Source organism: Plecotus auritus (assembly GCF_963455305.1).
Source record: "Plecotus auritus genome assembly, chromosome: 10".
Lineage (NCBI taxonomy): Eukaryota > Metazoa > Chordata > Mammalia > Chiroptera > Vespertilionidae > Plecotus > Plecotus auritus.
In genome coordinates, this window is record NC_137785.1 from 1332022 (window position 1) to 1344625 (window position 12604).

Sequence of the window (12604 nt, forward strand, 5' to 3'; positions counted from 1 at the left end):
CAATTCTCACCAGAGGATAGGTTCCTTGATTTGAGAGAGAAAGGGAGCAACAGAACAAAAGGAACATGGATGTGAGAGGAAACATGGGTTGGTTGCCTCCCATAAATGACCCAACCAGGGATGGAGTCCCCAACCTAGGCATGTGCCCTCACCAGGAATCAAACCTGCACGTTCATTTGAATGACCGGATGGAATGAAGCTCCAAGCAACTGAGCCACATGGCCAGGGCAGCACCTCAATTCTTACTAATTCCTTCAAGACAGTGAATTAGTGTGACTGAGCATTTGGGGGAGTGAGTTTTGTATGTTGCATGTTTGTATGTGTGAATTTGCTTTCCCTCTGAGTGTTCCTAATTGTATCTGTGTGTGTCCTCTTTGTGTCTGTGTTCTGTGTCCCTATAAGTCTGCTCAGGTGTGTGCGTGTGTGTCCATTGCCTGTGGTGTGGTACATGCTGGGTGACCCTGTGTTTTCTCATCTTTGTGTCGCTTTGTGTTTGTTCCCATCAAGGTGTTACTGGTTTCTACAGCGTGGGTCCCTGTGAGCCTGGCCATAATCTCTGCACCTGAGCGCTCAGTGAGTGCTGTGTACCTGAGTGTGGCCCTGCTTCTGTTGTCTGTATGTTTCCCTGTGAGTCTGTGTGGCTGTGCACCCCGGCAACAGGCAGCTGCATAGGCAATGTCCCGAGGGGTGATGGGAAGGATAATAAGTTCTTCCCTGACCTCCAGGCTAAGCCCCTTCTTTCCTGCTCTTCCAGCCTCTGGTGTCCCCCTGGAGGTCTCATCTCAGGCCCCAAGGATGGATGAAGTGAAGGGTTAGTTCACAGAACCCTAGGCTGGGGGAACGTGGGACTTGGGGAAGAATCTGATGTCAGAAAGGACTTACAGAGTGTGGAGGTGCTGTTTTGGTAGGACTCTTAAGCCTTCAAGGAGGACTGGGAGGATCCTGGTTTCCTGGAATTTTTATAAGTGGGTGTGTGCATATGAGGGAATGCTGAGGGGGGAGATTCCTAGTCCCCAATTTCCCTTTGTGAATGAGAAACCAGATAGCCCTGGAGAGGGCTTGGGGTCCTTTGAGACTCCTAATCCCTGGAGAGCAAGGCACCCCCTTGCCCATGGGAAATCTCGGCTGACATCTAATAGAGGAAGGTGCCTCAGCTGCTCAGAGCATCACTCCTGGACCTCCAATCTCTGCTAATCTACTGAGTGTGCATGGTCACCTGGTAACACTGGGCCCAGGAGGCAGAATAGGCTCAGTGCTCTCTGCGGTGGAGATGGGGAAAACATGAAGGGACCACATTTAGCACAGGTTCCTGCACTGAATGAATGGAAACCACAGGATCACCGTTAACGTTAATGTCAGCATTTTTCCAATCAGCTCCACCTGATGGAGCACTCACCTGGGCAATGCAAATGACCAAGACTCTTCGGGGCAGGGTAGTGACTGCTGTGAATATAAGAGAACATGGACACTGGAATGCTTGCGGTCCAGTAACCTTCCCAGTCAACTCTCTTAACATGTGCTCTTCACGCCCACCACAGTGCGGGAGCCCACGGAGCAGGGAGTTACCCAGGGTCACACTCAGAGGTGGGTTCTGAGTTTTCTGGCAATGATACCTGACCGAAGTCTTTTTTTGAAGTTCACTCCTATAAACATTGGGTTTGGGGCAGCTCAGGGACAAAGTCTCGGTGGAGGAGGAGAAAGCAAACCATCCTGAAAGACTTCCACTGTCATTTCCTACCAATCCCCACTCCTCTCCATTGGCCCTGCACAGTCCCTCAAAAGAGGCTGACACCATGGGGTCGCCTTACTGGGGCCCATCACGTAGGTCAGGCTCTGCTACTGACCCTGATGTTGGCTGCAGCCAGTGATATGCTTTGACCAATGAAATGAGGTGGGAGTCAAGCCTCTAACAGAAGAGTCTGGGACCAGTGAGACGGGCTGCCCTCTCTGTCCAACTCTGATAACACCCAGCAGGAACCTACATGTTGGCTGCTCCTTTATCCTGATTCCAGGAGAACCAGGGTGTTCATGTGCTGTGAACAAGAAAGATACCTTCTTTACTCTAAGCCACTAACGCTTTGGGGCTGTTCATTACCCACCATAACATCTCTAGCCTGTCCTAATGGGAACGCATCCCCTATTCTGCCCTCTAGGAGGCAGCAGAGCTGAACATTAGAAGCCAGAGCTCTGTTGTTAGAGACAGGTGGGTTTGACTTCTAGCCCTGCCTTTATTAACTCTATAATCAGGCAATTTATATTGAGTCTCCGAGCCTGGATTTCCTCCCTATTAAATAGATGGTTAAACCATCTCAGGTTGCAGAGAGGATTAAATGAAACAATAATGCAGGTAAAACATTGAATCAAGGGCCTGGCACCTGTAGTATATATTCAGTAACTGTTAGCTCCTTAACGTCACAATGTGTACTGACCACAGACATACAGACATTGTAGGAACTGTCATTGTGTTGGTCTATGTATTCTTCCAAATTTTCTTTTTAAACCAATAGGATGAGATTACGTATATCCTCATAGTCTTCTTTTTCTCATAATAATGTCATATTTTGATGTAAAAAAACAAAAAAAAAACAAAGCCATGCTGGAGTGGCTCAGTTTGTTGAGCGTAGCCCCATGCACAGAAAGATTGCCGGTTCAGTTCTTATTTGGGGGCACCTGCTGTGGTAATGGGCTGATTCCCATTAGGGGGTCATGTAGGAGGCAACCATTCTGTGTTTCTCTCATTTTCTCTGCAAAAGTCAATTTAAATATCTACATATATTTATCCATTTAGATTTGTGGTCTTCAGGAATAATTGAAATAATACTTTTCACCTAAGGCAGGATAATAAGCGTCAGAGATTCTGAAATAATGTTTCCGAACAAGAGTTTAGTTTTGTAGACAACACTTCCCAGAAACCTGTGACCAGCCCGTAAAACCTAAAGTTGTCACTTCCCAGTGCCACTTGGGCGCCCCAGAACAATATTCTCAACGGGCAGTGAGTGACTGGGATCCTAGTGCCCCATGGGAGACTAGATTGCAATATTACCCAAAGGCCCATGCGCTAAGGATGCCTGGGATTAGCCAATGAAAGCCCAGGAGAAGAGCATTATCCCTGTGCTCATTGGTTGGAGCTTGACTTCCAGGGTCTTTCTCCTGGTGGCGAATTTGACCTTTGCCGTGTGTTCACAGAATCAGAGGCTCCAGTGCTGGGTCCCCAGGCCTCAGAGGCAGTGTCCCCGCAGTGCAGGGTGTGTCTGAGGCTGGTTGAGTCACAACAGGCAGCAATTGAGTCCTCCGTCCCCCCAAACTACTTTCTCCTTCCAGAGTCCAACCCGGCCTCACCTCATTTACCCTTCAGCCTCGGCTGTGGGTGCCTTTCCCGTCCTGCAGCCCAGGTCTCAGCGCCGGAACAGTGAGTTGCTTGAGGGTGCTCATGGTGTGATTGGGTGGGAGAGGGTGACAGGCTGAAAGGCCACCGTGTAAGGCCGTGGTGATGTGACTGAGGAGGGAGGATTGGGGAGACCTTGGCCTGTTTTATGTCTAAAGGCAACAAGGAAGATGAAGCAATGTTCTGTGTGAGGAGTTTTACTCAATTTTTAGGAAGCTGCTGCCATCAATGGCTGTGAACAAAAGCGGGACAAAGTGTGAGTTAGGGTTCTCAACTTTTCTCAAAATTTCTCAGACAAAGAACATACTAGAAGTGAGAGGACAGCAGTGAGGGACGGGAAGGAGAAATCTTGTGAAAGTCCCGAGGTCATGCAGGCATCACCCAGCCCTGGGGTTGGACCAGGGCCCTGAGCAGCCTGAGCCCCTGGGTCCTGTCGATGGGTGCCAGGCTCTCAACAGACCCTTACTTTTCACATTTTCCTGCAGATAGAGAACCGCTTAAGGGGACTGGATTGTGGAGCTTATTTCAGGGCCTCCCAGTCTTATGACCTCTGAGATAGTGGTGTTCCGGGACTGTCCAGCCACTGTTCTACACCTTGGACCTGGGGACCTTGATGAGACACCAAGCCCAGAATTCTAATTCCAGTTGTAGGGTCATATGAGTGGTTCCTGTTTTTGGCAACCAGTGGAATGGGATGTGAGAGGTTTTTGCAGGCATAGGGTCCTGTATATGTAAAGGCTTTGATTGGAGACTGAGCTCATTTAGGAACCAGGAGTCTTTTCTGTAAATTAATAACTGGTAACAATGGGACAGGAATCAGGTTTAGAGGAGCTCTGTGACATCTGGAAGTGTGTTCTGCAGGTGATGAGAGCAATGGGAGGTTTGGAACAGTAGGGGCACGTCATGTGACCGAGGTCTCATTAGACTCTCCATGGCTGCAGCATGATGAATAATATAGATGGGATGGAGGCGGTAAAGGACTAGGATGGAAACCGCTGAGATAGTCTTGGTGAGTGTCATGTAACTGGCCCATGATGGTGGCTGTGGTGGCGAAATAAGCTTTGGATTCCGGATTTGTGCTTTAGGTGTGGCCACCTGGATTTCTAATTTGGAGGTTGAGAGAGAGGTAAAAGTCAGGAATGATGTGAAGGTTTGCATTTGGCAAATGGAGGTATGGAAGGACCATCAGCTGAGATGCAGATATTCATATTAGTAAGTGTAATGTTATTTGGGGATACCAAAACTTATATATTTTACTTGTTAGGGATTCTGATATTTCAGGGAGTAGTTCATTATTGTCTAGAACTCTGAAGAGCAGTTCAGAATAAAAACTTCTCTAAAATGTAGTTGGGAATGTAGGGACCAGGTTGGGTTTGTAGATCATTTTCTTTCTTTATAATTGGAAACCAAAGAGTGAGTCAAACAAGATGAGACTGCAGCTGTTGCATATTTACTTGTTAAATGCAAACCAGGATTTTGATTGAGCCTTAGTCTGGGGAGTTGTCGTCAGTCTGGTTGATTTCCTGAGTGGCATGAGTGGGCCTCTTTGAGATGCACTGGGCATGGAATAGAGGGCGTTAGGTGTTGGGACTTGAGTGCTGAAGGCTGTGACTGGTGAAGGGAGGTCAGGAGCAGCACCAGTGGAGGTGGTATCTGGGTATCTGAGACCTGATGTGGTTCTCAGTAATTGAGGTTGAAGGAAAACACAATCACGGAGGGAGGCCTCCATAGCAGAACTCAAGGCTGCTTCAATGAGTGTGGACTCTCAGAGTTGGTGTAGAACTTAATCCTGTTTGAATTTGCCAAGTAGACACTAATCTACACATGCTGAGTAATGAGTAGGCAGTCAAGAAGATCACCCTGGGGGCTGTGGGTGTTGAAGTGTAGGTGTGAGATAGGTGTGGAAGAAAGAGTGATGTGCCATTGGAGTAGTCATATGCCTTCATAGTTAAAGGACCCTGTCATTTACATAAGAGGAAATGAAGTTTGAGTCCATTTCTGGTGATATCAGGAAATATAATATGGTGAATTTCAGATTAATTCCTGAAAAGAGTGTGTGTTCTGGTGGTACATTCCTGGTCCAGAGCTTCAGTGAAATTTCTGTGCACACCTGTCTTTTGTTGTTGAGGGCTGTTACAGTGATCAATGAGACAGCATACATCAGTGTCTTCTGGGCTTGAAAATATCCATTGGCATGGAGAGGGGTGAAGGGTAAGAGAGAAATACATTACAGAGGTGGTGGGTTAGAATTTTGGAAAAGAAGATGGTTAGGAAATAAACTGCTCATCAGAGCACATTTGTGTTATCTTTGAAGTTGTGCCTCTGGGAATGCAGCTGTGTCAGAGAAGTGTGGTTCAAAGAATTATTTGCAGCAGCTAGTGCAAAGCGATGGCTTCAGCACCCTGGGACTGGGTTCGAAAGGTTGAACAATGATACCATAACCTTGTGATACCCAGAATCAGGGGACAACAAGGTGAGTGCCTGTCAAGCACAGTGTCAGATAAATCACAGTCCCCTTATGGACACCATCTCTCCCTACTCTATGTTCATGACACTCACTGTATTGAAAAGGGGTGTGGTCTACATGTGAGGTCCAGAGCAGAGGTTTCATCTACAAGATTATTTGCCCCTATTGTTGGGGGAATACAGAGCCTCAACTGGAACAGAAGGAGAGAATGACTTTGATTGGACCAAGGCCTGGTATCTTTTCTGATGTGGGGAGCCGAGGAAGCAGATGGATGTGGAGGTTGGGGAGTATTATGAACATAATATCCTAGGAGAGGAACTCAGCATGGACTGAACTGTCCCCATAACGACAGGAGATGAACTTTGAGGACGTGGCCATCACCTTTCCTGAGGAGGAGTGGGGGCTCCTTGATGAGGCTCAGAGACTTCTGTATTGCAAGATGATGGTAGAAGTTTTTGCACTGGTCTCATCTGTAGGTAAGACCTTCACATCTCTCCTAGTGTTCTCAGGTGATGTCCTCTCCCTTTCTTTTCCGGATGTAGCTTTCACAGCCAGACCATGGGCTGTAGTTGTTTCCCATTGTCCTGTCAAATGTGCTGCGGCTGAGAGTGCTGAGTTATTTGGACAGACCTGAGCAAAGTTCTCCATGAGCATCCCTCACATTTTGCCTCAAATGGTGCAGGAAGTGTCTGGGAGTCAGGATTGTTGCAAACAGCTTAATGGGCCCAGCTTGCACTTTCTCTTTCTGGGAGGGTGCCTATGTCCACATCCATGGCTTCCACTTCTACACCATTCCTCCAGCTAAAGGCTCTTTGTGAATGACTGTCCCAGGTTATGGTCTTTACTTGCATGAACCATGGGTGGGTCTTGTAAGACCTCCTTCCATTGTTTGTAATATTCTGTTCCCTGAATACTATTGCATGCTGTCTTGCTCTGGGTCAGTGCTGGCTTTTCACCTCTGTTGTCAAAAATGAAACTCAATATTTGTGTTCTATGTGCTCGTACAGTAGACGGTGCAAAGAGAACCCTGTTTGTTCACAGGTGAACATGTAGGATGATCTAAAGGGCTGCCTGGCCCTCGTGAGTTGTAACTAGGGGGAGGTATGATATAAGGGTGATGTTTAGATCATACCAGGAACATGCTCATGTCCAACATGTTTAGTTTGAGGTGCCACTGGCAGCAGCTCATTTTTACCTTTTCATTCCCATGCTTGACACTCCCTGACTTACCTTTTAATCTGTGCCTTCCTGGTTTCTGCCTACCGTCACCTTTTTGCCCTTTTTCCATCATGTGTTCCTCTGAACTGCTCTCTCTACAGTATTCTCAAATATTGACCTGCATAGGTGTTATGAGGTGCACAGACGTGCTTCACTAGACGTTGACACAAGCTTCTCATTTCTTGAAATTTACGTGGAATAAGATGTAACCAACCTTCTGCACAGCAGGCCCATGTCACCAGAAGACAAGCCCTGTTGAACACTGTTAGAAGAATGAGTGGACGATCCAGCTTCTGTTCCATGTGGGTCTTGCCATGTTTGTTTCATATTTTGTTTGAGGTCTTCCCTGTATGATCTTCAGAGGCCCAAATATTCAAAGCAGCATCTTATCAATATTTCCTTCAGATATTTTACTGTCAGACAATTGCATGATACCAACATGTTATATGTTCGACACACTTTAGTAATGACACTTCTCCCTGTCACCACAGTCGATATTCATTTCCTCACAATTTTTCTGTTTTCAGGTTGTGGGCATAAAACGCATGATGTGGAGGCCAGTTATGAGCACAGTGTCTCTGTACAAGGGGAGTCACAGGTTAGTGCTCCTAAGACAGCTCCAGCATCCCAGAGGACCCATCTCTGCGGGAGGTGTTTCTCTGTGTTCAAAGACATTCTGCACCTGACTGAGTCACAAGCAGCAGACTTTGAGCAGAAAGGCTTCTTCACTAATGCATGTGTGAGAGACTTCTGTTTCAGTGAAAACCCTCCCCAGCAACACAGGGAAGCCACTGGAGAGAAGCCCTGGAAAGAAGCTGTGGACAGGGCATCGATTGTGAACAAGTGCCGCTTCTACTTATCAGGGCTGCCTTCAACCAGTAGGGAGGTTGGGGAAGACTTCCCAGCCACCCCAGAGCTTCTCCAGCACCAGGCCCCTCTCAACACTGAGGAGCCACACAGTGGCAGTGAGATTTCAGGGGAATTTCTCAATAGAAAAAGGCATCACCAATGGGATTATTGTAAAAAAGCTTCCAACCACAACCTTTACCTTGTTGAATATCAGGGTGTCTGCTCTGGAGAAGTGAATTGTAAGTGTAATACATGTGGGAAAGTGTTTTCATGTATCTTTAACCTCAATAGACATAGGAGAGTTCCCACTGGAGAGATGTCCTATCAGTGCACTGAGTGTGGGAAGCTGTTCAATCAAAGGTCTTCCCTCACTAAACACCACACCGTTCACACTGCAGAAAAGCCTTACAAATGTACTGAATGTGGAAAATCATTTAAGCGCAATTATAACCTCTTTACCCACAGCAGAGTTCACACTGGAGAAAAGCTGCATCAGTGTAGTGATTGTGGGAAGCGCTTCAATAAAATCTGTAACCTCTTTCGACACCACAGAGTTCACACAGGAGAAAAACCTTATCAATGTAGTGAATGTGGGAAGTGCGTCAGTCAAAAATCTAGCCTCATTAAACACCACAGAGTACACACCGGAGAAAAACCTTATGAGTGCAGTGAATGTGGGAAACATTTTAGGCAGAAAAGTCACCTCCTTATCCACCAGAGAGTTCACACTGGAGAAAAGCCGTATCAATGTAGTGATTGTGGGAAGTGCTTCCAAGAGAACTCTAGCCTTATTGAACACTACAGAATTCACACTGGAGAAAAACCGTATGAGTGTAGTGAATGTGGGAAGTCCTTCCGTGTGAGGTATTCCCTCACTAAACACCTCAGAGTTCACACTGGAGAAAAACCTTATAAATGTAGTGAATGTGGAAAATCTTTTAGGCAGAAAATTCACCTCATCATCCACCAGAGAGTTCACACTGGAGAAAGACCTTATAAGTGTAGTGAATGTCTGACATCTTTTAGGCACAACAATCACATCCTTAGCCAACAGCGAGTTCACACTGGAGAAAAACCATATCAATGTACTGATTGTGGAAAGTGCTTCAGTCAAAAATCTTGCCTCATTAATCACTACAGAATTCACACTGGAGAAAAACCTTAGGAGTGCAGTGTTTGTGAGAAGTCCTTTCATTAAAGTTCTCATCTCACTAAACACAAAAGAGTTCACACTGGAGAAAAACCATATAAGTGTAGTGAATGTGGAAAATCTTTTAGGCACAACAATCACCTCCTTATTCACCAGAGAGTTCACACTGGGGAAAAACCGTATGAGTGTAGTGAATGTGGGAAGTCCTTCATCAGTACCTCTGCTCTCATTCAACACCACAGAGTTCACACTGGAGGAAAACCTTTGAAATGTAGTGAATGTGGAAAATTATTTAGGTGCAATTATAAGCTCTCTACCCATAAGAGAGTTCACACTGGAGAAAAGCTGCATCAATGTAGTGATTGTGGGAAGTGCTCCGGTCAAATCTCTAACCTCATTCGACACCATAGAGTTCACACTGGAGAAAAACCTTATGAGTGTAGTAAATGTTGGAAATCTTTTAGGCACAAAAGTCACCTCATTATCCACCGGAGACTTCACACTGGGAAATGGTCCATATCAATGTAGTGATTGTGGGAAGTGCTTCCATGAGAACTCTAACCTCGTTAGACACTACAGAATTCACACTAGAGAAAAACCCTATGTGTGTAGTGAATGTCAGAAGTCCTTCCATGTAAGGTCTTCCTTCACTAAACACCACAGAGTTCAAACTGGAGAGAAACCTGATGAGTGTAGTGAATGTGGAAATCCTTCAGCAGAATCTCTACTCTCATTCAACACCACAGAGTTCACACTGAAAAAGGCCCTCGTGAGTGTTGAATGTGGGAAATCATTTCGTTACAAATCTTTCCTCATTCAATACTTGAGAGTCTGGGATGATTGAAAGGAATGTTGTGATCTGTCAGCATGTACAGGTGAACAGATATGGTGGGGTCCCAAACTTTCCGTGCTTTGGATGGTAGAGCTGGATGGAAGAAAGTCACTCTTTGTTCAATATTGGCTGATTTTGTGTTGCCGACCAAGGCCTTGAGAGAGAGTGTGCATGACTTTGTGGTTCTAATGTGCTGTCTGGTGCCTCTTATATTGTAGAGGTCAATGGTCGCCCTGAACTGGTGGCCTTATATTGTGCTGCTGTGAACAATATGAATTATATTCTCTGTTCGCAGTATGTATTACATATATGTCAGCAATGTTTAGGGGAACTACTGTTCACATGCTCCAAAGAGGCCATGCATCATGATTTGTGAGATTTCGTTGGCTGGTGTCATTTGTTGTAAGCCTGAGGTGGAATTAGTATTGGGACAGAGACACTGATTGCATATTCATAGCAGACGCTGCAGTTAAACTAGATGAAAAGTGCCTCTTCTGGACATAAGTCCAAAATTACACTGGGACCTGTGGCTTGTATGATCTTTGATTACATTCTGAGGACCTCCATCACTATTTCCTTTAGATGGAATCAATGGCAGAGAAAATAATCTAATGTTTTTCTAGAGAATGTGGAAAATCTTTTAGGCAGAAAAATCACCTCGTCAGGATTCCCCTGGCCCATCTAGAATATTCACCTCAAGGTTGTTGCTCAACAGGCAAGACCTCAAAGCTAGAGGAAGGATAATGCTGTAATCAGTCCCAGTCAGCATTCCTGTTGGTTCCAATGGCAATAATCTTCCCTACTTGAGAACATTTTCTGCCACTGAGGCAAGGCTGGTCCCCCAGGAAATGAGAACTGACATCCAACAAAGTGCACCTTTCTCATGTGTGCTATTTGGTGAGCCCTGACCTAGAGATAAAGCTGTGAAACTGTCACATGTGACATACACCACCTGTAACTCCTACACAGGGTGGGGCAACAATAGGCTTACAGTTGTAAGTTGAGAGAACACAGAGATTATTCTTTTAAAGAAATTTTAAAAATACTTTTATTCTTATTGGGGAGAGAGACATTAAGAGAGGGGAAGACAGAGATAAATATAGATCTGCTGCCTCCTGCCGGCCCCCTACTGGGATCCATTTGGGAATGTGGACTGCCCTGGAATTAAACTAGAGACTGTTCACTCAGTGAAATCTCACCCAGCCAACTGAGGACACTGGTCTGGGCAGAGTCTATTTCTGTATCATTATTATTATTATTATCATCATTATTATTAGTTAATATATTATTTTCCATACCATGAACTCTAAACCAATTTTTGCCACATCGTACATTTTCTTAATATGCTGTTATAATCGTTCTTTCTGACATTTTTGGTTCTGCAGTCATGGATTTTCCTTTTTTACAATAAAATAGTTCATATTGTTCATAATTTTATAGGCACTACTTGGTGTGTACTCTTTAAAAAAGACTGGTTTCCTCCATGCTACACAGTCATTTTGAGATTCAACACAAATGCTTATAGGAAAAGATGATTTACTTATTTCTGAGTAGTGCTGTATTCCATGAATAATCACTTTTTCTATTGAGCTATGTTTTTTGTTATTTCCAGGTTTTGGGGCATTATACATAAATCTCCTGGGAATGTGTGCATTCAGTTCTCTACATAGACATATGTTTTACTTATCAAACTGTTGTGTAGGTGAGTGTTTTATATTTAAGATATGCATAACTGTGACCCAAAATGGTCATTTCCTTTGGCTTCCCCCTAACCCACAGAATATAAAAATTCCAATTTTCTGCTACCCTGCAAGGGCATACTATGCTTACTCTTTTTAGATAGTAACCCTGGAAATGTATATAATGTTAACTTGTTTTCGTTTTAATTCCATCTACCTAAAAATTGTTTATGGTGAATATTTTTTATACATTTATTTGCACTGTATTTATCTGCTTTATTAGAATGTCTGCTGAGAATCTTTTTAAAATTGTCTAAATAAATGGATTATTTTAACTGAAGGAGGACTGTGCAGCATCTACAACATCTGCTTAAATTCCCCTCATTCCTCAGTGACTCAAGTGACTCCTTTGCCATATTCAACCATAGGTTCTGAATCCTGACAGGAAAATCCTTTTACTCAGTTGTAATTGCTATGTACAAATTAAGCCAACTTATACCATACTAGAGGCCCGTTGCACGAAGATTTATGCAATAAGCCTTCCTTCCCCTGTCTGCCGGCACCGGTTTTCCTCTGGCACCCGGGACCCGGGCCACAGCGGAGCCAAGCCTTCAGTCTTCAGTGTTCAGTCTTCGCTCCATGCTTGCTTATGCGAATTAACCCACCATTTTGTTGGGTTAATTTGCATACTCACTACTGACCAGCTGGTACGGTCTCTTTGCATCTTTGTCTTTTATTAGTGTAGATACTTATACATTTAATCTGCATTGGTAGCATTCAGAGCCACTCTTATTTAAGTCTAAGCATTCATTAATACATTAAGTGAAGTCTACGATTGTAGCATTTGTGAATTTCCCTGGCGTAAGTACTCTCAGCATGGTCAGTTTTAAACTTCCAGAATGATAGAATTGGACACGGATGTGATGAGATCTTTCACTAGAACATCATTGTATTTTATTTCCAACAAACTCATACAGTAGCAACACATATGCTCTAGAACTTTTTTTAAAAAAAAAATATAATT